A 27,351-nucleotide genomic window follows, 5' to 3' on the forward strand; every position below is an offset into this window, starting at 1 on the left:
CCCGTCCCCGTCTCACTGGAGCAGTCATCCCCCTGGCGTTCAGAGGGCACCTTCAAGTCACAGCATCACAGAATAATTTGGGGGTATAAATTTATGGCAATGTCTGATACCCTCAAGAATGGAATGAACCTCAGCCCGGGATTCTTGCATAAGTGGAGAATATGAAAGGTCTGAAGAAAGTCAAGACTTTGTCCTCTTCACAACCATTGTCTGTGTTTTGTTTTTCTAATAAAAATTCTGAAATTTATTGTAGGAATGTTGTCATCCAATAGGTGGTGCTACAGAGCTAGTATTACCATCTTTCCATGTGCAGTTCAAGTAAAAATAAGAGGCATCATAAAACTGTCACATTCTGCAGCTCAGTGGACTAATTAAGCATCTGTGTCTTTGTTTAGATTGAGCGATAAACTAAAACCAAAAAACGTTGAGCGATCACCTTGCGCTTCAAGCGGGGGATGCAGAAGACAAGCCGGATCGCTTGTCTTCTGCATCCAGCTTTTCTCTGCTTGGAGCGCTGAGCTGTTATACAGCTGAGCGCTCCGAGCGGGGTATGAAGAAGGCAGCTGGACAGCTGTGTTCTTCATACCTCGCCTGTCTTCAGGTAGCGGGATACAGCTGAAACAATAGTATCAGCTGTATCCCGCTGTGAATCACTGATAAGTTGTTGCTGAAGGATCAGCAATCAGTTAACGAAAACTGCACAATCTCAGTGCAGTTAGACCGAACGATTATCGCTCAAAAGATGGCTTTGAGCGATTTGAGGGAAAATCGGTGTCCAAGTCAGCCTTAAGTCTCAAATTTCTGTTTGTGAACATTTATTTAGATCAAAAGGTGTATCTCCCACCCCTCCCCCTCACCTCCGCATCTGTGTGTTATAATTGTGTGCCATCCAAACCAGTTTCATTTTAGCCTGATGAAGTGTGGATAACAGAACCATCCGAAAGCCTGCTGTAACATCATGTATTTTTGTTAGCCATTAAAAGGTATCATATCTACAAGATTGCCTGGTTTCTCTTACTGAGAACAATCACACTGGACATTGGATGTAAGCAGAAGTCTAAGGATCTATCTGGCCCGGACAGAAGTCTTCTGGAGGACAGATCATCTTTTGTGCTCAATAGTGGCCCAAAAAAGGGGGATAAGACCTCAAAATTAACCATAGCTTGATGGTGGCTACCAGATCTTGTTATAGCAGAAAGGAATATTTCCCTCTGATGGAATTCAGGTTCATCTACTAGACCAACAGCAACTTTATGAGCAGGAGGTGCTCAAGTTCCAACTGAAAGCATCTGCCGGGTGACATGGTGGAGAACTCTTAATACCTCCATTTGCCATTATAGACTAGACTTCTCAGCAAGGGAAGAATCTTCCGTTGGACCTTCAATATAAAATTTTTGGTATTTCCCACCCTTAAGAAATTGTGCTATAATATACATACACACTAATATATATATATATATATATATATATATAATATATATATGAGCTGCTGTTTCAGATGGTAGAATTTATTATGCTAGCCTTTGTTGCTGTAGTCCAAACAGCAGCACTTAACTTCCCTCCCAATCAAGTTTTTTTTTAGTTAATGCTTCTGGTACCTTCTTTTAAAATACACAAAGGGGGAGGGGCTTAGGATCCTTTTATAGGGTTGCTCTATACCTTTTAACTCTTCGTGTCATCTGTTCAAAACATGAGGTAGGGGAATAAATATGTATATGCGCTGCTTTTGAACTACAGGAAAGAAGAACATATTAAACTCACCCTATATAACCACCTTATAATGTGGCAGGCTTAGGTACAGCGGATCTGTTCTAGTTTACCTATAAATAATGCAGTCACCATATAATGTACTCAATTAACAGCTCTCTACAGTGATAGTCGTTACAGTGCAGTTACCTCCAGTGATCACAGGTGACATTTCAGCTTGGAATCGTCCATATACGGTTTTCTTCTCTCTATAGAGAATAGGGACTTTCACCTTACCCCCCATGAATGACCCAACTCCGTAATAGGGACTCCCTCTCCCCATATGCATGCCCCTACTGGGTAATTATGACACTCCCATATGCATGGCCCCACTCTGTAATAGGGACTCCCTCCTTACCCCCCCATAAATGACCCCACTCGGTAATAGGGACTTCCCCCCCCTAATATTCATGGCCCCACTTGGTAATAGGAACTCCCCTCCCCCTTCCCTCAAATGACCAAACTCAGTAATAGGGTCTTTCTCCCCCCCCCTTCCCCATCCCTATATGCATCGCCCCACTAGGTAATAGGGACCCCGCCCATATGCATTTCCCCACTCAGTAATAGGGATTCACCCATCCTCCACATGCATGGCCTCACTAGATAACAGGGACTCCCCCCAATGTAAATAAACCACATATTGGCTTAACAAAGCAGTTAGCAACTGAAACGTTGTCTTTTCTTACATGGGCTCAATAAAGACTCAGTCCCTTTTATGGATGTGACAATTACCTCATATACACGGACACCCTAGGATACTGCTTTAGAGGTAACAAATGTGTGGGACCCCCCTCATATGCATGGCCCCACTTACCACCCATTAATGACCCAACTCTGTAATAGGGACTCTCCACCCCCACCCCCCATATGCATGGCCCCACTCGGTAATAGGGACTCTCCCGTATGCATTGCTCCACTCGGTAATAGGGACACCCCCCTTACCCCTCATAAATGACCCAACTCATTATTAGGGACTCCCCCACCCCCATATGCATAACCCAACTTGGTAAAAGGAACTCCCTCCCCCCTCTCCCCCATATGCATGGCCCCACTAGATAATAGGGACTTCCGCCTTACCTCCTGAATGACCCAACTCGGTAATAGGGACTTACATCCCCCCCCCATATGCATAGCCCCACTCGGTAATAGGGACTCCCCTCCCTCCCCTATATGTAGGCCCCACAAGGTGATAGGGACACCCCCCCATGCATGCCCCCACTCGGTAATAGGGACTTCCCTGCCCCCATGCATAGCCCAACTCGTAATAGGGACTCCCTCCACGCATGGCCCTACTCAGTGATATGGTCTCCCCTCCCATATGCATTGCCCCACTCAGTAATAGGGTTTCCCCTCCCATATGCATGGCCCCACTCGGTAATAGGGTTTCCCCTCCCATATGCATGGCCCCACTCGGTAATAGGGTTTCCCCTCCCATATGCATGGCCCCACTCGGTAATAGGGTCCCCCCCCCCAATGTATTGCCCCACTCGATAACAGGGACCCCCCTTTACCATATGCATGGCCCTACTGGGTAATAGGGACTACCCCCCTATGCATGGCCCCACTAGGTAATAGGGACTCACCACTTACCCCCATCCATTGTACGTCTCTCTACCCAAGACAAGATATATCTCCAACTACACACTCAACATGTTGATTCTGGTGTGTGCATACACCAATAAATACCTCTCCCCAGACACGACTATCTGCCTTGGCTCTCGGTCCAGAACAATGATGGTTCAGAAGTCATGTCTGAAAGAATCACACACTGTATACTCCTGACTGAAGGAATTAAAATGAAATTGAATCTAAATATTCATACATTCAGTATTTTCCTGACACTCGGGAATAGGGATCCCCTATGTGGCCCCACTTGGTAATAGAGATCCCACTATGTAGACCCACCTTTATAATGAGACACCCTCTGTGGTCCCGCCTAATAATTGGACCCTCTGTGTAGGCCCATCTAGTAAAAGGGATCCCTCTACATAGATTCACCCTTAGTGGCCCCACCTAATAATTGGACCCTCTGTGTGGCCCCATCTAGTAACAGAACTCCCTTTATCACTCCAGAACTGGTATCTGATCCATGGTAGAGATTACCTTCATCATTAATACACACAATAGCAGTCTGGCAATGTTACACGCATAGCTTCGTTACTCCTCCTCTCCCCGATACTCGCTGTACTCCGAGCACTGGAGCCAGGAGGAGGAGTAAAAAAGCTATACGGTGCACATCGCACGCAGCATCAGACAGCTAGTGCGTGTATTAATGATGAAGGTAATCTCCACTACAGACCTAATCAGGTGTGGGGGTCATTAAGGTGCCAAAAGCCCGACAGCGCTGTTACCTCCTCGCCCCCAGCCTAGACTTTAAGCAATGACCCGTACACAAATTGGCTGCCATTTACCTGCCAGAAGACGTATTCCTCCACTGCTATAAATCATGAAATGTCCTTATTTTTGGAAGAGGGTAAATACAGAAGAAAAGGTGATAAGAAGTCATGGGGCAGTAATAGTATTCTTTAGGATGTCTGTCCATGTGCAATGCGGGCAGAGACTGGGAATGGAAGGGAGACAGTCAGTAGGTCGTTGTCTCAGACCTCGAAGCGGAAGGTCAGGTCGGTGTCAGACATCTCCCTCTTATAACAGGCATCAAGTAATTCATTGTGAGCCACAGTGAGATGGTTCTTCCAGCCGCCGCAAATTCCTAGAAAGGCAGAAGTGCAGGATTTAGTGACCCTAAGTAACACGCTATCAGTAGTTAATAGTAACGCGGAAATAGACGGTACCTTTCCTCATGAAAGGAGAGACCTCGTGGTCCATAACATGGGTCGGGATGGAGCTGTAGTTGGCCATGTGGTTTTACTTCATGGTCTTGAAGGTTGTACGCTGGTAGATCTTCTCCAGAACATCCTCAGGTAGATACTTCCCCATGTACTTCATCACCTTCCTGATCTCACGTTTTGAGTCCTGTACCAAGCAGATGGAGAAGTTTAGAAAACCGCCTCAACCCCTCATCCAAGGGTACGTCAAGGGTAAGAAAGTTGCACAGAATTTGTAGAGTATCATTAAAGGAGCTGTACAAGAATTTCAAGTTATTCCCTATCCACAGGGCAAAGTGTAACTTGCTGATCGATGGGTCTCATGTCCCCCATCCTCCTCAGTGCGATGTTACTGCACCCCCCAGTAAGGAAGAGACTGAATGAAGCGCTGGTCATATAAGTATACCAGTGATACATTCACTTCTCGCTCGGGTATTTCCATCAGCCCCATTGAAGTAAATGGAGTACTGACCGCACATGAGCAGCCAATGCTGCATTCAGAGTGACGTCACTGCGGGGAGAGAAGCGATCCCCATAAGGACAGGAGAGCAGGACATGGGAGTCCTGTTCTCAAGATTGGCGGGGGTCTCAGAGGTGAGACCCCCATTAATCAGTTAATCCCTATCATGTGGTTAGTGGATAACTTGAAATTCTCTTCTGCGCAGTAACGACCCCAGTTGGGACTAGTTGAACAGCCAGCGTCTTCTTCTTGTTGAACTGAGCCAAATGATCTGGCTCAGCAAAAAGCGAAAAAAACTGTCATCATTGCAGGTTATGTGGGCTTAGAGCGGCATCTATGGGTGTGTGGTACCGCTCCATGAAGTCCTACTCCCCCCCCCCATCGTTTACTTACAGGAGCCGGCTCGTTAGCGGCCGGCCCATCACTACTAACAGGGACTGTGCAATTCTATGAAACCAAAGGTTACTCGGTGACTAAATGTACCTTCATACTGCGCAGCAGGGGTGCTATAACATTGCTGCTTCCTGGGTCACTGTACTGACCGCAGGAGACGGGAGAGAGGAGACATGTTAAACTCTACATAGAGCGCTCAGCATCAAGCAACAGACAGCGCAACGCATGTGGGATTGTTAGGCTGAAGCCTGTATTGGGTGGCGGCTGGGCACTTTAGTAAGCAGAATCAAAGAAGGGGCACTATAAGCAGATGGGGCCACAGAGGGGACACTAGTAGTAACTGGGGCCACAATGGGGACAACTAGGAATTAGGGCCATAGATGGGGCAATATTACAAATTTGGGCATTAATAGGAAGCTGGGCCTTAGAAGGGACACTACTAGGAAGCAGGGCCACAGAGGGGACATTATGGGGAATTGGTAAAGTCATCTTGGTATTCTGGGTCGGATGGAGAAGAAAAGGGAAAGTGAACAACTCCAGTCAGAGAGGACATAACCTGTTATCATTAGAGGTAACGGTACTGTAATTACTGATATGGTCTGCAGAGAGCCTGTCTAGAGCGGATATCTACCACTATATAGCGGCAATATTGGTCTTTGTATAGTATTTTTCTCAATAACAGTATGGCGGTATTATTTGGCTCTTATATAGTTTCACTATTAGCAGTACTGATCTTTGCAGTGGTCTTACTTTAGTAACACTATGGTGGTATTAGTTACTATATGGTGATACTATGTGATCATGGTGGGCCCTTTTTTTCTTGTTTAGAGGTTGGTATGTAGATATCTTGGTTCTGTTATTGTATCTATGGAATGAGCTTGGTTCTGGTATTGTCTCTGTAGTAAATATCAGATTATTATAGAACTTTAGACTCCTTGGGGTCCACAGTTTCCAGACAGGCCAAGACCCTTGGTAACCATAATCGGCCCCTGGTGTGCACAATATAGCTACTGATTTGGCTAACCCCCGTCTGTCTAATATAAAGTGAACATTATCTTGGTCATTTCCAGGGTGCTCTGCACTCGGATCTAATCCACAATGGATACCTAGGATGAGTAAATATCTATTGCTACCTCTAACAGGTCCTCGTAGAACAGGTAGAGGACGTCCTTCTGCTGTCTGATCTTCCACCAGCACTTCACATGGTCACTCCATGGCCCAAAGGCAACTATGGGAGAAAGGACAAGTATGAGCATGGACAGGACATCTAGAAGGTGCCTGCTGAGGGTCGTAATTCTATAACAGCGGGGGTCTCACAGGCTGCAGACCACCGGTTTAGTAACTGGTATGTGTTTGGTAGAGGAAGCATTTCCTTGCACCAGAGAAGGCTGCAGTCCAGTTCCCCTACTGCAGACCCCTATAGGAGTTAACCCTTATGCTACCAGCATAATGAGAGGATACATTACTTGTACCTGTTCCTTTTAGGATCTTCTAGATATTCTTCAAGCGTCCCTGGATCTGGGTGCACATAGGACATGCGATAAAAGTGATAATATGACACAAATACATCCTTAGGGTTCCGAGCCACGTAAATTATCTGCAGGGAGAAAAGGCGACAAGAAGTTACTGATTCTGCCATGAAAGGAGGGCGAACTAGAGATAGAGATGTGATCGGCCTGATGAGGGAACACATTGATTTATGAACCAGGCTCTACGCAAGAGAGATGGCCCTGGGTATAGGAGCAGGGGGTGATCAGGGTCTACAGAAGGGGAGAAAGCTATTGAACGTGTATGACCACCTTAACTCCTTGACACTAAATGGCATACATATACGCCCAGCAGCAGCAGGGTTTGTATGGATGGTGAGCCCATCCTGCTCCATACACAGCGAGGGCCAACTGCCTCTGACACCATCCACAACAACTGCAAGCAGCAGTCACACCACTTTTGACAGCGGAATTCAAATGACCCAATCGGCATTAGGGTGTCCCGAATGGCCCCGCAGTGATGGGATTGTGCAACACTCCAGAGGGGTGACCCTGAGCACCTGGCTAACGTGAAGACCTGGGAAGGTTAAGTGCTGACGTGTCACTCGCCATGCTCTGGTCCCAGAGGGATGACATGCTTCCAAGGCCAGTGTAGATTGCATGCCAGGCTTCAACACTCCTTTGGCTGGGAGTGCCAATAAAGGGGATGATGGTGGTGTGTGTGGGTGTTGTAGTAGATATCACTTGTGATGCAACCTTTCCCACATACCATTATTCTATGCGGCGGAGTAATAAACACAGAGAAAGATATAGATATATAACCTCGAGTCCTTAGGAACAGTTAAGGCCCAGTATAACTTTTACCTGAAAAAAGACTTGAACAGGTATTACAGGTACAAGTCACTTGACGTACTGACAGGCTATAGCTCAGAGGTAGGGAGGATACACAGGATCAATACAGTCCAGAGGAGGAGGAGGAGGGGGGTAAGGAGTCCCCCCACAGACTCTTTGGCAGGCAGTTACTCCAGAAAAAGCTTAGCCTAGATACACCCCACATACGCATGGGTGTCACAATCAAGCACCTCTGTGCGGTGATCCTAGAGTCGGATGGCTGCATAGAAAAACACCTGTATTGTGAATGGGTACCTGCTTTTTTTTTTTTTTTTTTTTAAGAAGTTGGGGTCGGTTCTCTCTCCTCACATCAACACTACATGGTGAACATAATAAACATTTAAATACTAATAAATAAAAAAAGGCAAAATTGCACTTCTATTGGTCATCCCATCTCCAAGTAGAAACTTAATGAAGTGATCAAAAAGTCGTATGAACTCCAAAATGGTATCAATAGAATCTGCAGTTCATCCCACAAAAAAAAAATAAAAAAATATAATTATATATGTATAAATTTGGTATCGTCGTAATCCTACTGACCCACGGAATAAAGTTATCATGTAATTTTTGCCGCTGTGTGTACACTGTAAAAAGAATTCCCTCCCAACAAAGATATTAAAAATTGTGTCTTCTTCCATTTTACACCATATATAAATGTTTACATTAATGTGAATGATACATTAAAAATAGTAGAATTGAAAAATATAACTTGCCCCACAAAAATAAGCCCTCAGACAGCCACATTGTTGGAAAAATAAGAGTTAAGATTTTTCGTAAGTGGGAGAAGAAGCAAAAAAAAAAAAGACAGTGCCTTTAAGGCACAGTTATCAAACACAAGGACCGCTGCCTCATTTTATGTGGCTCGCGGCGTGCCGACAGACGCTCACCACTGTAGTGATTACCAGCTGGGGTGCCATAGCTCCCCACTGGAAATCACATTGGCAGCGCTGATTCTGGTGCACACTCTGACGTCAGTGTGCAGCCAGGATCCTCCTCCCCTGAGTCCTCTGCTCCTCAGTTCCGCAGGAGAGGACTCAGGGAGGAAGTGTGCCAGGCTACACACTGACGTCAGTGTGCATCCAGGCTCAGCGCGAGCAGAGGGGGAGTGGTGCTGACAGCAAGGAGGAAGTATATGGGTTGGGGTTAATATTGTTATGGGGTTAATATTACTGACGGGGATTTATTACTATGGGGGGTTACTATTACTGTGGGGGTACCCTGTTACTACTGCGGCTACTATGAGAGTCACTATGACTACTGCGACCACTATAGGGGGGAGAGGGAGGTGAGGGTGTCACCATTAGGGCTCGTTCACGAGGGCGTAATAGTGTTTCGGTCGTACAAACACACTGCGTATTTCCGCAATAGAGGAAAAAAAAACACGCAGATGGGCCCACTGAAAGAGCGCGCAAATAAGCAGTGAATACACAGGTTTCCTGCGCATTCACCATGTATGTGCGCGGCCCATTCACTTTAATGGCCTATTGCGGTGCGTAGTATGTAACATAATAGGTCATGCTTTGTGAAAATCTATATTCATGTGAATGACTAATTGAAATCAATGGCTTCTATTCACTGCATATTTTGTACGCAAATACGCTGGTGTGAACAGGACCTCACTATACTGTCTTACAATCGGCCCTTTGAAGGTCACTATAAGCCTGATATGGCCCTCGGTGAAAATGAGTTTGACACCCCTGCTTTAAGGAAAAAAGAGACTGTGCAACTCTTTATATAGGCTGTTTGCAGGCAAGTAGGCAGATTAGGTTCTACAGCAAGTCCAATAGACCTGGATACATTGTAGTAGGGGAACCAAACTCTACAAGACAGATTTTGGTCAAGCAAGAACTGGACCAGACTCTTCCAATAGGCACTGCAAAAAAATGGACCGGGTTCTAGGGGAAGACAGATAGCTAAAGAATCAGGCTGTAAAGAAGGAAAGACCGACCTGTTATATAGACCAGTCTGTATAATCTAATGAGAGGTAGACCGCATCATACAAGCCTTCTATACTGATAAATCAAGAACTACAGCAACAGTTATAGGCCAGCCATTATAGCATGGGAGGGAAAATGTAAAAGGCCTGGCTATAAGGGGAGGAAAAACGGGGATTCACACCAAAGTGAAGGAAATCAAGACTCCATATCAAACCAGACTCCAGTGAGATCAGCTGTGGTCTACAAAGAACTCACTACCTTGGACTTCTTCTACCAGAAGCTGCTTGGCAGGAGGTGCACGGGTAAATGAGTTTTAATCACGCGGGGAGAGTCCATAGCATCAAGGATCTCCGTTCCTGAGGAAGACGTGACAAGTTGGACTTATGTATGAAGGAATGTGATGACAACATAAGACATGGACTCCTACAAGGCCGATGGTTCATCAAGGCTTTGGTGTTATCTGCTCATTTGTTGGGAAATTCAAACCCCAAAAAACACTGTAAAATAACTTTATTGGCACCACTAACCTGACGGCATGTCAGGCACCGCATACTCCAGAAAGGGCACCCACTCAAATATGGCTCCACGTTGGCTTTTTGCAACATCTCCATTTTGGAGCATTAAGTCCACAACCTCCCTCACCCAAGTGGTACCTGTAAAGAGTCAACATCTATTGAGCATGATCATGTGAAGGTCCCCATTGTCAATGGTAATTAGAGGAGTTGTGGGAATTGACACTGTGCACGGTGCCAATAGTCATGGGTTACTGCTCTACGACTTCAGTTATTGAAAACAGTCTGTAACTTTTGTTGTTAAGTGCAGTTATGCTAGAGAGATAATTCCACACCAAGTCAGGTATGTCTCCTGCCATCAAGCACACCATGAACACAGCTCAGCCGTACTGGAGGAAATGGCTGGCATGTCACTGACCGCCAAGGGCGCTCAGCAGCTGACCAGGAGGAACCCGCCCTGCCGGCAGCCTCCTAAATAGCCCCTGCACCCGACCCAGACCAGGAAGCTTCTCTATTCTGCCTGCCCCAGTCTTCCACACCAGTGTGGAAATCACCATGTGTCAAGCAGCTTAGGCTGCCTGTCCACGGGCATTGCGGTCACCGCAGGAAACGGTAGACGGATCTCCGCTGTCAGCCTATCTGACAGCTAGGCTGACCATGGAGAATCACAACTATTCGCGAAAGCTTCAGACAGCGTGATTTGCCAGCGATTTACCGCCGGCATCACGCCCATGGACACCAGATGCGTTTATGCAAACAAACCCATTCAAGTCAATGGGTTCTATTCACTACATATTGTACGTGCAAACACTTTGCAAATACATTCGTGTGATGCAGGCATAAGGCTGGTGGTCCATGGGCGGGTTTGGATTGTATTCCCTGTAGTGATAATTCGGCCGCAGGGAACGCAGTGAACCAGGGGCATACCTAAAGGCGTACCACGGGCCTGGGTGCAAAAGTTCAGCTTGGGCCGTCCGCCCTCCCCCCCCAGGCCCTTTCCCCCCCCTCCCTATACCTGAGGGCCAATGCCCACGTGCAGATTTTACTTATAAAACTGGCGCGTGGCCCCTGCAGGGAGATCCGTGCCTCTTGCTGCCCATAGGGATGCATTAGCATCAGTAAGGCAGCTAAAAGCATGCAGATGAATTCCTTCCTGGCGTGCGGGTCGCATGCACGAGAAGGAATCGCAGCGTGCTCCATTTTCCTGTGGATCTGCCACACAGGCGGCTCCCGCCTGCTTCCTTTGAAGCCTATGGAAGATGTCCGTATCCGCAGCTGTTTTTGTGCTGTGCCGCGGATATGCGGAAAGACAGATTTTTAAAAAGAAATTGGTGCGCATGTGCAGGATTCAGCAGTGAAATCCGTGCGTGCGAGTGGACATGAGGCCAGATTGATACTAGATAGATACCCCGGGGCCTGGACTACTTCTGTGGTGAGGAGAGCAGCTGTACACAGTGTCAGCAGGAGGGAAGCAGCAAGGAGAGGACCTCATCATCCATGCTCCATGCCATGCTGTGCACGAGTCTGTGTCCTCTCTGCTCCTTCCCTCATCCCCCCTCCTCTTCCCCTGTCCTCATCTAGTCCTTCCTCCTCCTACTCTCGTCTCTGGCTCATGCTGTCGGCCAGACCGCACTAATCAGGCGGCCGCAGACAGTGCGATCTGAAAGTGTACCTGTATATGGTGGAGGACGGCCTCTGGGCCCCCTCAAGCACAGGGGCTGGGTCGCCGGTTCAACCCCTGACAGTATGCGCATGCCCCCTGTCCACGAGTGGAGAATCATTGCGATTCTTCGCTGCAGCCAGCAAGTCGCAGCATGCTGTGATTTGCTGCGATTTTCTGCGGTCAGCCTATCTGTCAGATAGGCTGACAGCGGAGATCCGTCTGACAGCCCCTGCTCCCATATGGCAGAGATCTGCCGCAAGATACCGCAACGCCCGTGGACAGGCAGCCTAAAGATGGTATTATGAAGCACTCAGGAGCGGGGCAGAGCACACAAGGGCAGGTTTATAGGGTAGGTCAGAGGTAGCGACAAGTCAGACCCGCAACAAGACTGGTGAAGCTACAAGGACAGTGGAAGAGGAGCGGTGCCACATACCGATACCCCAGCCAGCAGTGCTACTACCTGAAGAGCAGAGACTCTGGGACTGACAAGGATAGGGACGCCCCTGTGTATAAAGTTCCTCAGTCTCACCAGATTTCGGGTATGTAGCGATCAGCAAGTCCTCTTCTCTGGCCTGGAAACACTGAACACTCTCCCAGTTTTCTGCAAAAGGCCCTAGGAGGGGCATCCCACCGACCACCTTCATCGCAGGACGATTAGCCATGGCTGTAGCCTATATAAGAGAAGAGAATGCAGCTCTGGATGTGACTAGAGCATAATTATAGAACTTGTTTAACCCTTCCTGCTGCAGCCTTTCTCCGTTCTTTGGTGTACCCCATAATGTGCTGGAAAACTCTGAAGTATTAATGTGTGAAAAGACCTAGGAAATAAAATTGTGCCATTATTGGGGGGGGGTTACAAGTTTTAATTTTCTTTCTAATATTTAATAAAAAACTCCTATAAACTTGTTTTTAATGGGATTTAAACTTGCAATCTTTTGATCGCTCATACAGTATACTGCAGTACAATAGTATTGCATTATACCGCGTTCTGAAAGGGTAATCTATGAAGGTGTGCCTTGATAGATGGTCATTCATAGCATCCCTGGGGGCCTTCAGGAGGCCCTAGGCTGCCATGACAACCGATCCTAACTCTCCGATAACACTGAAGGCAGAGTGGGACGTTCAGGACCTCCAAACGCCGATTGGGGCATTTAAATGATGCAATGAGAGAGTGTGCAATGTACCAAATTGATAACACTTTTACCTTTTCAGTTGGAATTAGGAGGTGGTTGAGCGTTGGGTCTCACAGGGTGTATACCGGTGTGTAGGGTCCCCCAAAGGGCGCAAGGCCAAGACAGCCAGACTAGAGAAACCCAAAAGTGTGAGGCAGGAGCAGCGTTGTGCCTGCGGTGGAGCACCACCCGCCTGCAGGCTCCTTCACATCAGCATATCTGAGCAGTGCATTTGTAGTAGACATGAAGATTAGTTAGCGTAAAATGTCTATTGATTTGTAATAAACTAGAAGTATTGCACAGCTGTAGTGATTTAACTCTGTAGAGGCTAATGGCTGCATAATTTCATTATGGTAATTGCAGGACAATGGCATGATGAAAGATGTGTGTTTTATAACTTTAGCCTAATATAAAGCTCCACTACATAAGGAAAGAGTTAAATCACATTCCTATACTGTGTGTTTTACTTGTATGCATTTTGGGCGTTCTCCTCCCACCTCCCCCCACCTTCAACTTCTCCAACAAAGGAATTACTTTAAAGGGGTTGTCTCGAGGAAGCAGTGAATTTTTTTTTTGCCCAGTCCCCCTAATTAAGCATACATTACTAAGCCCCCCTGTAAATGACTTTTCTAGCTGGTTTGTACTTACAGTTCCAGCGTTTCAGCAACTTATAAAAATTTTCCCAAGATGGCCGCCGGCTCTTTTCCCGTCGCTTGCTGTAGCCCGACGTGCGCGCTCCCGAGACGCTACCAGCTGTGTCTCCCTGACAACCAGACGCCCCGCAGCCGCCGACCGGACCCCGGGATTGAACGCGGCCGACCAGTCACCCATCGCCAGGGAGCAGGTAACCGGCGCTAGCCCCCGTCTCCCCAGTGCTACGCCCCGGCTCCCAAGCGCTACGCCCCGGCTCCCCAGCGGTAGGCCTCGGGGCCCAGCGGTAGGCTCCGGGGCCCAGTGGTAGGCCCCGGGGCCCAGCGGTAGGCTCTGGGGCCCAGCGGTAGGCTCGGGGGCTCAGCGGTAGGCTCCGGGGCCACAGCAGCAGTCAGTCACGCGTCACCCCCGTCAGTCCGTCACCGATCACTTACCTGGGCGGCTGGGCTGGGCTGGGCTGGGCAGCTCTGCTGGAGGGCTGGGCGGCTCTGCACCTTCCTCTAAGAGAGGATGGTAGCAGAATGGCCGCTCCAGCGCGCTCCCGAGAAGATACAGCTCGTCTGCGCATGCGCAAAAGAGCTGTAGCGGCGAGCACACTGAAGCGGCTCGTGCTCAGAGCAGAAGACCGGACTGCGCAAGCGCGTCTAAAAAAGCAAGCCGCCAGCGAATTTAGACGGAACCATGGAGACGAGGACGCTAGCAACGGAGCAGGTAAGTGAATAACTTCTGTATGGCTCATAATTAATGCACGATGTATATTACAAAGTGCATTAATATGGCCATACAGAAGTGTATAGCCCCACTTGATTTCGCGAGACAACCCCTTTAACTGACCGCATGCTGAGAGGACAAAGTCCACACGTACACTGGACTTGAGAGAAGGTGGGGAGGGAGGCAGGGAATTCTATATGACCCAGCGAATAAGAATATGTATACGTTACTGATGTAATCTGTTATACGCCCATAAAGGGCAGGTATTATGTGTTTCAATAAATTAGGGCTCTGGAATTGTAACTCCAGAGAGCTGGTTGAGCTTCAAGGCTGATGACTTTTGTCGGATTGGTTTCTTTCATTATGTGTGCACACTATACAATTAGGAAGCTACAGAATACCCTGAAACCTGCTGGAGAAAAATATGATCCAGTACAATTTGGCGTCCCTTGGTGGGCCGGGTAGATTTGTGATTTTTTTTTTATTCTGGAAAGATACAGAGACTGGTAGATAAAACGCAGAACTCAGGGGCCCGAAAATCTACGGAATATGGTAAGATAGCTTTATGTTAATCTACCTGTGTGAGATGACTTCTGTCTGTTTATCTGCCCACCTCTACAGCCAGAGTAATAAATCACTGAAAGGCAGGTAATATAGTTCTGTCTACCCGATTATCACCGTTTAACCTGTCTAGTGGTATTCTGTATGCTGTGAATGTTGTGTCTGAGGCGGTTAAAGATTGTGTATACAAGACCAAGAGACAGATTCTGTGAGGGTTAATGTGTCAGAAGGGCGGACTTGGCTGTATAAGCCTGAGGGAGCGCGCCCAGGGCGCACTCTCCTATGTAATAGTGCACGGTTTGCTCTAATACACTTGGAGAGCGAGGCCAGGAAAATTTTAAATAGGCGTATGCACTTGTATGATCGAGCGTGGTATATGCTCTCATACGTAAGGAGGGATACGCAGGGGTTAAAATAGGCGTATTTACCTGTATGATCGAGCGTGTTATGTTCTCATATGTGGAAAGGGATACGCGGGGATTATAGCCGTGGTGTGAGACGGCTTGATACTCCAAATACTGTTAGTCTTGGTCACTGAATATAATCGTCAGTCTTTGTGTATAGTCAAAGGTCTTGTTTAAAGAATGTGCAGTGTTTGTTACTGGGGGTTTTACTGATAAGAGAGTGGGCTGATGTTAAGCCACTGAGCATTTCTCAGTTAACCCGTCTGTTCCTTTTGTTTTGTGTTTATACAGTTAATGTACATTGTGATTTGCGAGGTAAGAAGAGATAGGTGGAATCTAGTAAAGTTTTACTGCGTCCAGAAATTTCAAATAGGATAGAATGAGCAGGCAGAATAGAATACGGCATAGATCTAGGTTGTCTAGGAATTCTAGAGAATGGTGGGAAAAAAAGCAAGCAAAGATAAGGATCAGGAAAGTTGCTGAAAGAAAGGAATGTTGGGTTGTAGACAGACCGCAGAAAGGTTTTCAGAAGATAAGCAGGAGGCCCTGGCAGACAGAATGGTGCTTTAGATTGCTAGGAGGTTGTATAATGTAGGAAAGGGGTTCGCGAGCAGAATTGGGGGGGGGGGGAGTGTAGTGGGGGATGTGTATTGCCTGTATCATGAACAATGTAATGCCTTTGTGTTGACTATAGCCCATCCCTATAATGGCGGCTGCACTTGCAATGTTTAAAACCCCCACATAGTGTGACTCTGCAGCAAGTGTGGTGAGCCCTGCCCCCATCCTGAAATTACTTCCCCCCATTTGCTCACTTTCAGGGTGTGTGACGTTACTTCCGGTCATTCCGATCCGGGACAGGACTAAGCCCCTGCCCCTTCCTCCTCCAGCAGCCATCTTGCCTCACCTGGGCCTTTCTGCCTCTGGTGGCCCTTTTCTGCCTCTGGTGGCCATCTTGCTGCACTTGGGAGGCCTACATTCCCCAATGCCACTGTATCTAGTGCTAACATCAAGATTGTCTGAAGTAAGGTCTTGTTTGACCAGACTTTGTTACACTCCAAAATGTGGCCACCTTGGATGTGTGATAAGTTCAGGGAAACAAACCTTTGTTCTTTGTGAAGATGCAGCTTAGGACATAGTAGATGACTAAGCTGGTTTATAGTGTATAGAAGATTGGAGTTGATGCATGGAGGACAGAAGCCGTGAACCCATGAGTAGGGGACGCCCTCTCATGGTGTGTTCCCAGGGGCTCTGTTTTCCGCTGCCTGCTTCTCCAATGGATGTTCAGACAGATGATGTTAAAGGGGTTGTCCCGCGGCAGCAAGTGGGTCTATACACTTCTGTATGGCCATAATAATGCACTTTGTAATGTACATTGTGCATTAATTATGAGCCATACAGAAGTTATGAAAAGTTTTATACTTACCTGCTCCGTTGCTAGCGTCCTCGTTCCCATGGAGCCGACTAATTTTCGCCCTCCGATGGCCAAATTAGCCGCGCTTGCGCAGTCCAGGTCTTCTCCTGTTCTCTATGGGGCTCCGTGTAGCTCCGCCCCGTCACGTGCCGATTCCAGCCAATCAGGAGGCTGGAATCGGCAATGGACCGCACAGAAGAGCTGCGGTCCACGGAGGAAGAGGTTCCCGGCGGCCATCTTCACCGGTAAGTATAGAAGTCACCGGAGCGCGGGGATTAAGGTAAGCGCTCCGGTAAGCTTTCTTTAGGTCCCTGCATCGGGGTTGTCTCGCGCCGAACGGGGGGGGGGGGGTTTGAAAAAAAAAAAACCCGTTTCGGCGCGGGACAACCCCTTTAAGGAAGGATCCTACAGATGGAATAATTTCCCTACAGTCACCCAGCAAACTTTTTCACGTAATTTGACGAAGTAGTTTTGGTTTTTACGTGAGAAAGAGGGACTTAATTGCTCAGAGTAGGATGTCAATTCATCCGCATTCTTTTTAGTTTTTTTCCTTATGTCTTTGTATATTCTAGTGTCAGTCTACACTGAAGGTATAATTATATTCTGACAGGATAGTGAAAGTTAAACGGTGAAATTCCCTGGATGCTATTTCACTGGGTGGCTGTAAATTTTGCTTGCGTTGCGCCTCCTTGTGTTAGAAATGCTAACTGCGACTTGAAAAAAAAGGATATTTTCGCTCAGACTTCGCTGCATACAATGTCACCTTGACCTACAAAGTGCTTGTTTTTGTGCCTCTTGGTTTCCTTTTTCAACGTTGTACTAGTTTGAACCCGACTACTCTTTTTTCAATTGAGTATTCTGGTTCAAAAGGGGGGAGGCATAGGTGATCTAGGTCATAGGTGATCTAGGTGTTGTAGATCAGCTATTGGATTTTTAAAAAATAAATAAATAAAATAAAAAGGAAATAAATGATTTTGTGCTACAAGACTCTGATCCATGTGAAATAGAACATCAACATGATTATTTAGTACTGATACAGCAAGAAACTGCAGGTATGCAAACAGTTACTGGAACCCCTGTTGACAATGCATATGTTGAGCTTTTTGCAGATGGTACTAGGGTGAGGATTGATGACTCCACATCGGATATGCAGTGGTCACACAACAAGATGTCCTAGAAGCAGAAGCTCTGCCTCCGCATGTCTCAGCACAAGAAGCGGAACTGAAAGCCCTCACTGAGGCATGTAGAGTGGCGAAAGGTAAGGCGGCAACCCTTTACACTGACTCCTGGTATGCATCTGGCATAGCTCATGATTACGGCCCAATATGGAAGGCCAGACAGTTTTTTACCTTAGCAGGACAACCAATTGAGAATGGTGCAGCGGTGCAGAGTCTCATGGAGGCCCTACTACTACCTGGCAGAGGAGAGTTCACACGGATTCCTACAATGGAGAAGTGAGAGACGACACCCTCGCCGACAGCACAGCAAAGGCAGCGGCCCTCAAGCCGTGGAAGAAAGAAGAAAAGATACTGACAGCATGAGTCAGTGGCAAAAACTTTGGACATTGACAGAATTTGGACTTTGATATGCTAAAGACTTTACAGTTACAAGCCAGCAAGGAAGGAAAGGATAAATGGACTAAAATGGGAGCAGCAGAAATAGAACCGTGTATGGTGAACAGTCAACAGCACTTGCCTACCACAGTTCCTGTATCCCATGATGGCCCAGCTGACGCACGGAAAGACCCACCTAGTAAAGCAGCAATGACGTCGATGCTTGAAAGAGGACGAGCGACTCCTGGGTTCTCTGTAGCTGCTGCATCATTTGTCCAGTTTAGCATGATCTATGCCATAGGTGAGACAGGGCAGAAGTAAATTTGCCACATCACACTTGCCTAGACCACTCTACCCATTTCAGGGATTGCAAATTGACTACATTCAGCTCCCACTTGTTGGGAAGTATGAATATGCGCTTGTTGTTGTTGATGTCTTTGCAGGTTGGAGGCCGACCCTGTTACCAAGGCAAACAAGTAAGTAACCGCAAAGAAGCTCATGAACGAGGTAAACTGTGAATATGGGGTACCAGAAGTGATTCAGAGTCAGACAGAGGTACAAACTTCGCAGGTGAATGTAACATGTCATGTCTGCTCTGGGTGTATCCCAGGCCTGTTGCACACTCTACCACCCTTAGAGTAGTGGAAAGGTGGAGAGACTTGGTGGCACGCTAAAAAGCACGATACTTAAAATGACGCCGAGAATGGGGCTACTTTGGAAAGACTGTCATCCAATAGCCCTATTCAGTGTTAGATATGAACCCAGGGGGGATCATGCATTATCTCCCTACGAGATTGTTTGGGCTAGCCCCAAGGCTAGGTTGCTACTATCCTCAGTAGTTACAATTACAATCTGATGTGTTGACTAAGTATGTGATGTCCGTTGTTAAAGCACTAACCAAAACCTATGCACAGGTGTTCTCTTCCAGACTTAGAGGCAGACACTGCGACACATATCTTGCAGCCTGGGGGTTGGGTGTGTGTCAAGAAGTTCCTCAGGAAGCACCCTCTTGAGCCCCGATTTGATGGTCCCTACCAGGTGCTTCTGACTACTGCCACAGCTGTGAAACTAGCCGAAAGACCTATATGGATCCACGCTTCATACTGTAAGAAAGCCTCAGATCCGGGAGACCAGTCTTAGTTGTGCCGAGGACATTACTCTGGTTGGGGCTAGTGAGAGAGGAGGGTGGCAACTGGAATCCTTAGTCGGAAGAATATGAGGGTACGGTTACCTTCTGGTATAACTCGTCCAACACTCAAGTGGCCGCATATTCCTTCGACTATTGTACTGTGGTCCAGTGTCTAGGCGCAAAATCCCACCGCAGATCAGATTTAGCTCAGTCCAGCTGGTTATATGACTTATATACCCGGGGAATACAATATGTGTGCGCCACTGATAATGTCTGGGGAGAAGACTGCCGTTATTGGGGATCAGTGGGATGGAACACAGGAACCGACTGGTCCTATAAAGTGCCTTAAATAAGAATAATAAGGATAGCGGGAAATCCCTAATGAGTCGTATGACCCTCCTTAAGAATAATAAGGACAGTGGGTATTGGAAGGCTGAACTTAGTATGTTACTTGGTTTTAATATGGTTCTTACACTAACCATGAAAAATCCAAGCCCGGGGGACTTACAGTTTGGGGACATACCGGTACGGGAGGACAGATCCCTTAGGGAAGTTTAAAATAAGGTATATGGTAGATGCTCCCGAATGGAGGCCTTCACTTAGTCCTCTGCCCATAATTAACCCTCTCCGCCGTAAGATAAAGACCTTAAAGAACATGATGATCATAGCCGACCCTACCTTTGAGGACACCTTGACAGAAGAGACTGGCTACTCCGACCAGAATCTCTGGTTGGAGTTGATGAGGTACAATGATAACAAGAGCAACAAGTCTAACTGTTGCGTGTGCGGTAGTGCCCGACCACACTCAGGGATGGTCCCCCTAAATCTCACTGTAGATGCTGAAGAGTGTTTCCTTAGTTTCGTCATTAACACTTCCACCAATTACACTGTTTGTGAGAAGTGGAAAAAGGAATACTCTATAACTACTTAAGTGTTTTGCACCAGAGAGAGTATTACTGACTACCCTGGAAACTACACCTGCCATGCAAACGGGCAGGGGGGAGGGAGATTTTTGGGGAATTCACTAACGGGTATTGCTCCTCCTACGGTACGATAGGAGGGGAATGGATGCAGAATCAGGTCCAGTCCTTAGGAGACGTTTACTGGCTTTGTGGGAACATGAGGTGCAGGACCCGCCTGGAAGGTAATTGGGCAGGGGAGTGTGCCTTAGTAAAGCACTTATGCTCCTCCACATCCTGTCAGACAGCATTGAGGATAATGAGGTTACCCCCAATAGTTACTTTATCTCGATCCAACTCTGCTGTGTTCTGTGGTTATCCTGTCATGTTGGTCTATCCTTGTTTTCTGCATAGGTACGGCGGTTCCTTCCAGTCTTGTCACTAGGCAGTGTAGGGTCAGCGTTGGCGGCCTGGACCTGACCACCTTCAGGGCTATCTCCAGGAGGGACATTGGTGTGGGTGAAGATCAGGGAGTCCCACGCTGTGCGTACCTGTGCACACTACTAGTATTGTAACATTACACTAGAGCGAGAAGAAAGACCCCAGGTGGTAGTTTCGATCTTCACGCATACATTGACGTCATAGGACAGCCAAGGGGGGTACCTGACGAGTTTTAAAAATTAGAGGCCGAGTTAAAGCTGGATTCGAGTCCATTTTTCCGATCATTATGGTAAATAAAATGTTGACTGGATTAATTATGTTTATTATAATTAGCAGCGGTTTATAAATTACACTGGAGATGCCTTATAGGGACTAGTTGACCAATTAGGACTTACCTCGACTATGACTTTTCAAAATAGAATGGCCTTAGATATGATTTTAACTGAAAAAGGGGAGTGTCTGTAAGATGATAGGGGAGACTTGTTGTACCTAATCTCAGACACGTGACCCGCGGGTAAAGACGCAGTTGCCATTAAGAAGCTGACCGTACTAACTAAAAAGAGCTAACCTTCGGGACCAGTACTTTCCATGGATGAGTGGTGGTAAAGGATCCTGGCTCAGATAGGTGTCGCTGTTGTATGTGAACTGATTATCTTTTCCGTTCTAGTCTGCTGTGTTATCCCGTGTCAGAGAGACCTGTGAAACTGATGCTGGAAAAGCCGCTTCCACAATGAGTTTGCTGGATGTATCTCCAGAAGGAGTGGACAAGTCCTACACCGCCTTGAAGACCCTAAATCGAACCTTCAACGTGCTCCAGTTATAGGCTCACGCGCAGAGAACTGGGAAAACTTGACGGGGAGAGTTAGAGAATAGACATTTTAAGGGGGGATTGTAGTAGACATGATGATTAGTTAGCGTAAAATGTCTATTGATTTGTAATAAACTAGATGTATTACGCAGCTGTAGTGATTTAACTCTGTAGAGGCAAATGGCTGCATAATCTCATTATGGTAATTGCTGGACAATGGCATAGTGAAAGATGTGTGTGTTTTATAATGTTAGACTAATACAAAGTTCCACAGCAGCTTCTAAGAGTTAAATCACAATACTATATGTATACTTGTATTCATTATTGGGTGCTTCCCCAGCTCTACCTCCCCCAGACTGAAACTTCTCAAAGGAATTCCTTTAGCTTGAGCGCATGCTGAGAGGACAAAGTCCACAGGTACACTTGAGACTTGAGAGAAGGTGGGGAGGGGGGCGGGGAATTCTATATGACCCAGTGAATAAGAATATGTGTATGTTACTGATGTAATCTGTTGCACGCCCATAAAGGGCAGGTAAATGTGTTTCAATAAATTAGGGCTCTGGGAATTGTAACTCCGGAGAGCTGGTTGAGATTCAAGGCTGATGGCTTGTGTCCGATTGGTTTCTTTCATTATCTGTGCAATTAGGAAGCTACAGAATACCCTGAAACCTGCTGGAGGAAAATAAGATCCAGTACAATGGAGCATGCTGCGGGTGATTTGCCGCACGTGCGATCCACACGGTAGGGAAAAAGGACACCCGCAGGTATTTACTTACCTGCGGGTGTCCAATGCATCCCTATGGGCGCGGATCACGTGTGCGGGACACCAGCGCGGATTTCCTAAATCTATTTAACCAGTGGACACGAGGCCTAAAGAGGTGAAATCTGCTGTGGATATGGACCAAAATACGTATCAAAATCCACAGAAAATGGGACAGAAAATCCCCCCAAACCGTCCGTGTGTGAACAGCCCCCAGGGGGGCCGCTGCTCATGGGCCAGTGCTCAGTGGCCGGCCGGTCCCTGCTGAGCAGGATAGAGTCACACGCTCTAGGCTCGGGTCACTTTCTACAATCTGCTTTGGGCTCTCAAATGGGTTTAGCGTTTAGCGCCATTTTATGTTATTCGCCGTTTTTGTATCACTTGGTTTATTTCAGAGGAAACAGGAATTCCCGGATGGTAACTTTCATTGCATTCAGCCGCGTTCAGATGGGCGTATTTTACTTCCGTATTTGGTCCGTGTTTTGCGGACTGTAATGCGGCGCTAATGTAAATCTGTGCATCTCTTCACTCCGACGTATTTTTCGCAGCCATTTTTTGAAAATTCAGCATTTTTTCTGTTTTCGCCTCGTTTTGTTGTTCTTTCCTATTGGACAAATCTGGATCGGTATTCGTCCAGTAAGAGAAAATATGCGGAATCCAAAACCTCCAATGCTGATGGCGTCCGGCTGTGATGTCACCTGCAGCATGTGCGTATGACGGATACGTATTGTGGGCGTGTGATAATATGCGCGGCTCAGCCTTAGGCCTGCGTCACACCAGCGGCAGCGGATTTGCGTTCGCATTTGTGCTGCGGTTTTTCGGAATGAGCGTTGCGTATTTGTGCGTGCAGAAAAACACGTAACGATGCCGCAGCCAGTGAAATGGCCAATCAGTGTAATGGGCTCACGATGAGTTCTCTTCCTGTGCAAATGTGGAGGAATATAGAGCGAGCCGCGTTTATTGTTTGAGATATGGAATTACGCAAGCAAAACCGCACTTGTGCGTGAACGCATACGGGTTCTATGTTCTGTATATCGCGCGCACAAAATGTTCAGACGCAAAAACCGCATGCAAATGTGCCCATTTGTGGCAAGTCTCAGGGCGGAGTCACACGGGCACATTTGCGCATTACATTTTCGTCTGTGCGATATGCTGAGAACAGAACCGCTGATTTCAGTGAATTTGCGCACAAGCGCTTTTTTTGCGTACACAATTACGTTGCACGAACAAACAGCGCGCTCTATTTCCCTGCGCAGTAAATGAACATGTTTGGCGCACATTAAATAATTTGGCCGTTTTGCTGGCTGGAAGCGTCGGCGGTCGTTTTTCACACACAATTGCGCACGACTTGCTTGTGCAAAAAGTTCAGTAAAACCTGCAGTTGTGGCACAAATACTCATCCGCAAAAACACGTCCGTGCGTGAATCCGGTCCGGGACCAACGCCCTGGGGGTGGGGCCCAATACATAGCCGTGGCTGCTAACACCGCGCACATTGCGGCTATGTCCGCACGGATTTGCAGAATTCGCCCTTCATCTGACGATGCGAATCGGCACAAGATCCGGCGCTATGATTGGCATTCGGCGGACCCACAATCCCCTCCGCAGTCAATGTCCGCGGCGGATCTCGTCCCCGGCGTGTGGATGACAGTGCGAGGGGCCATGTGGTACATCCACGGCAGATCCCCTGCGTGTGAACACGGCCTAAGGCCTCTCACACGGGCGCCGTTAGCTGCGTGCCAAGAGGTATGCAGTGACATGGGTACTTGCTGCGTGCCGTCATGCCCCGTACCCAGTATTGATGGGTATGTGTGCCAACATGGAGCGCGCCATGATGTTTTGCGCACGTATTTCTCATGCTGAGTCACAGTAAAGTCTATGGGAGATCGGTCCTGCGTATTACACCACACACTGCAGACGTAATACAGTGACCAGACGCTGGGGGGAGGGATTGCTAGTCCAGCAATGTCCTGCCCTCTTCTGCCATCTGAGGTAATATCCCCCACACTGTGGCCCCCGGGGCCCCTGCACAGACATATAGTGGGGCATGTATCACTCTCTCACGTTCTCCTTCCTTCATCCCGGCTGTCACTTTGACAGAAACTGCGTTTTCCCGCGTGAAATTTGCCGTCCTCTCATTGGCTGGCGAGAAGGAGTACTTGACAGTGATTGGCCAATCGCTGCGTGTGCCTCTGGATGATTGGACAGTAAGATTTCAGCACCCAGCTATGGCTGTCAGACTGTGCCGCGTTGTGGGACCGGGCGGCGGAGAGGTGAGTGACCGGGGAGGGTGTACGGGGGGCAGCCCGGGGGTCCACAGAGGAGCTGGGGGCGCGGAGGGGGGCGCGGGCGGGCTGTACTGTGATATCAAGTTGGCTGTCATTGAGGTCCGCCTCGGCGGACGGGGATTGTCTGAGCGAAGGAAGGTCGGCTTCAGCCCCGGCGGACGAGGGTTGTCGGGGGAAGGTCGGCTTCAGCCCCGGCGGACGAGGGTTGTCGGGGGAAGGTCGGCTTCAGCCCCGGCGGACGAGGGTTGTCGGGGGAAGGTCGGCCTCTGCCCCTGCGGTCGGGTGCTGTCAGGAGGAGGGGGAGGAGGTCACCTTTGCCCCGGCAGATGGGGATTTAGTTTGTGGTACCGTTCTTTAAGTAGTGTGATTGCTGGTGAGCCGCAGCGGGTACAAAGGTTGGTCCCAAGTTGCCCCTTAACCCTTTAAGGACGCCGTCCTCTTTTCCATCTTGGTTTTTCCCGCTTCCGTTATTGCCCGTTGCTGTCGCTGTTATCAGGGTGTTTTGTTGTAGTTTTCCGCGGTTCCATATAATGTACAGGAATCCTAAATGCAGTAAGATGAATAATCCGACATTCCGCCGTTTTCTCGTTTGTCTCGTTTCTACGGCACAAAAACCGCAACAAAAGTGACAGAACGTTATTTTCTGTGAGATTCTTGTTTTTCAGCCATTTAATGTTTTTGAGTTGTTCTGCCGCCGTCCTCCGACCGCTGTAACTTAGTTATTTCCCCGTCGCTGTGCGAGGGCTCATTCTGCGCGGTACGTCCTGTTGTTTGCGTTGCCGCCATCTTGGAATACATACAACTGTTTGATCGCTTCTCATTGCATTTTTACTTTCAGACGGGGGGGGGGGGGCGCATTTCTGGTGTTCTGTACTATTTTTTTCCCGGCCGTTTACCATGTGACATAAATAACGTGTTACTCTGATAGATCAGACTCTTACGGACGCGGCGATACCAGATATGGATTTTTGTTTTATTACTCAGGTTTTTATTGTAAACATGGAAAAAAATTTTTTTAAACTTATCATTTTTTTTAATAATTAGTACAACTTTTTTCAAATTTTTTCCTTTTTAGCCCCCACAGGGGACCACAGCTGGCGATGCTTTACATCATACTGCGATCGGGCATCCCCACGGGGGCGGCTTGAAAGGCATTCTGCCAAGACAGCCCTGGGGCCTTTCAGAAGACCCCCAGTTGCCATGACACCCACACTGCTCCCTGCGATCTCATCTCGGGTAGGGGGGCAATATGGGACCACTGAACACCATTGAGGGCATTTAAAGTGTAAATAGTGCCAAGCAGCCGCGTGGCTGATTGCAGCTATTGCCCGCAGGTGTCCGCTGTAATAAAGATCCGGCGCCCTGCAGCGTTAAGGGGTTAAAGAGCGCTTTGCCTTGTTCCCTCAGACCCCGGTATCTGGGTGTTTGGTCCGGCTTCGCAGAGGATTACCCGGACCGGATACAACTCTGGGAGTAAACAAGAATGCTTCCATTCATTAACAGCAAGCAAAGATCTTGAAATGCTGCAGAATTAAAGCTTTGTGTTTTGTCTTTGCTCCAGGGGTGAAGTATCTGAGGCAGGATGACGGCCGACTCCCCGGTGATGAATGGCGGGCATGCCGATCTGTGGGCATCTCATAACCAGATGGTCCTGGAACCTCCTGAAACAAATGGTCCAGAGGTCAGACATCGAGGCGCTCCGCTCTCACTGCACTATAGGCGCTTCTACACAGCAGACGGATCCCCTGCTGGCTGTAATGAGCGGCTGACAGTATAGCCGGCCGATCAGTCCTCGCTCTGCCGCTCGCGGCGCGGAGGATCACTAGTATTGGGGGGAACGGTCACTAATATTGGTCATCCTTCACCAGCAGCAGCTCTTGTCCACAGCCGCCCCCCTAATTACACGGAGGATGTCCTGCCCACGGATAAGACCCGGTCAGCCGGTGAGCGGGCGTTCTGGATGTTCATCAGCTGATTGGGGCGCATTCAGGCGGGCGGATGATCGGGGAGATAACCTTCTGACAAATGTTTGTTCCCATGTAAAAGGGTCTTACAGAATGACCCGCACATCCAAGTCTCCAAGGCATCTTGGTTCCCTACATGGGTAATAGATGCCGGGTGCTGACCACTAATGGTACGTCACAGAAGGGGAAACCTAAACCAATCACAGGTAACGGCCATATACTTACTGACTAAGGAGGCAGATTGCTGCATCCTCTCACCATGCAGGTAGCAGACTACCAGATGAGGGAGCTAATTACACCTGTGAGGGACACCGATGAGACAGCCACTCACACAGCCTCCTATATAGTGGGGGTGGCTGCTTGGTGTATACTCCCACACAGAGTAAATACAAAGTGGCAGACCATTCTGATACATGTAGTGCACCATGCAGACCAGCAACCTATTAATGACGCCATAATAGTTCGGCAGGTTGCCCTGCACTTCCATCAGTGAACCACATTGGTACTGCCACGCTGGGCTCCCCCTGGAGTCTTAAAGCCGCACTGCATGTGAATGATAGATAATAAATGCAAGGCATTAGTTGGATTTTGGCCAAGATACATCGGCCCACTAACCTCGTCAAGGTTCCTTGCATGTAGTGTCCCTCACAGGTGTAATTAGCTCCCTCATCTGGTAGTCTGCTACCT

General features: G+C 48.0%; 1 pseudogene; it reads right to left on the reverse strand.

Annotated features, from left to right (window-relative positions):
- Positions 1 to 4,186: 4,186 nt before the first annotated feature.
- Positions 4,187 to 12,580, reverse strand: LOC136577353 (sulfotransferase 1C2-like; annotated as a pseudogene).
- Between the last annotated feature and the right edge of the window lie 14,771 nt (positions 12,581 to 27,351).

The sequence above is a fragment of the Eleutherodactylus coqui genome, chromosome 8 (assembly GCF_035609145.1).
Source record: "Eleutherodactylus coqui strain aEleCoq1 chromosome 8, aEleCoq1.hap1, whole genome shotgun sequence".
NCBI classification, from domain to species: domain Eukaryota; kingdom Metazoa; phylum Chordata; class Amphibia; order Anura; family Eleutherodactylidae; genus Eleutherodactylus; species Eleutherodactylus coqui.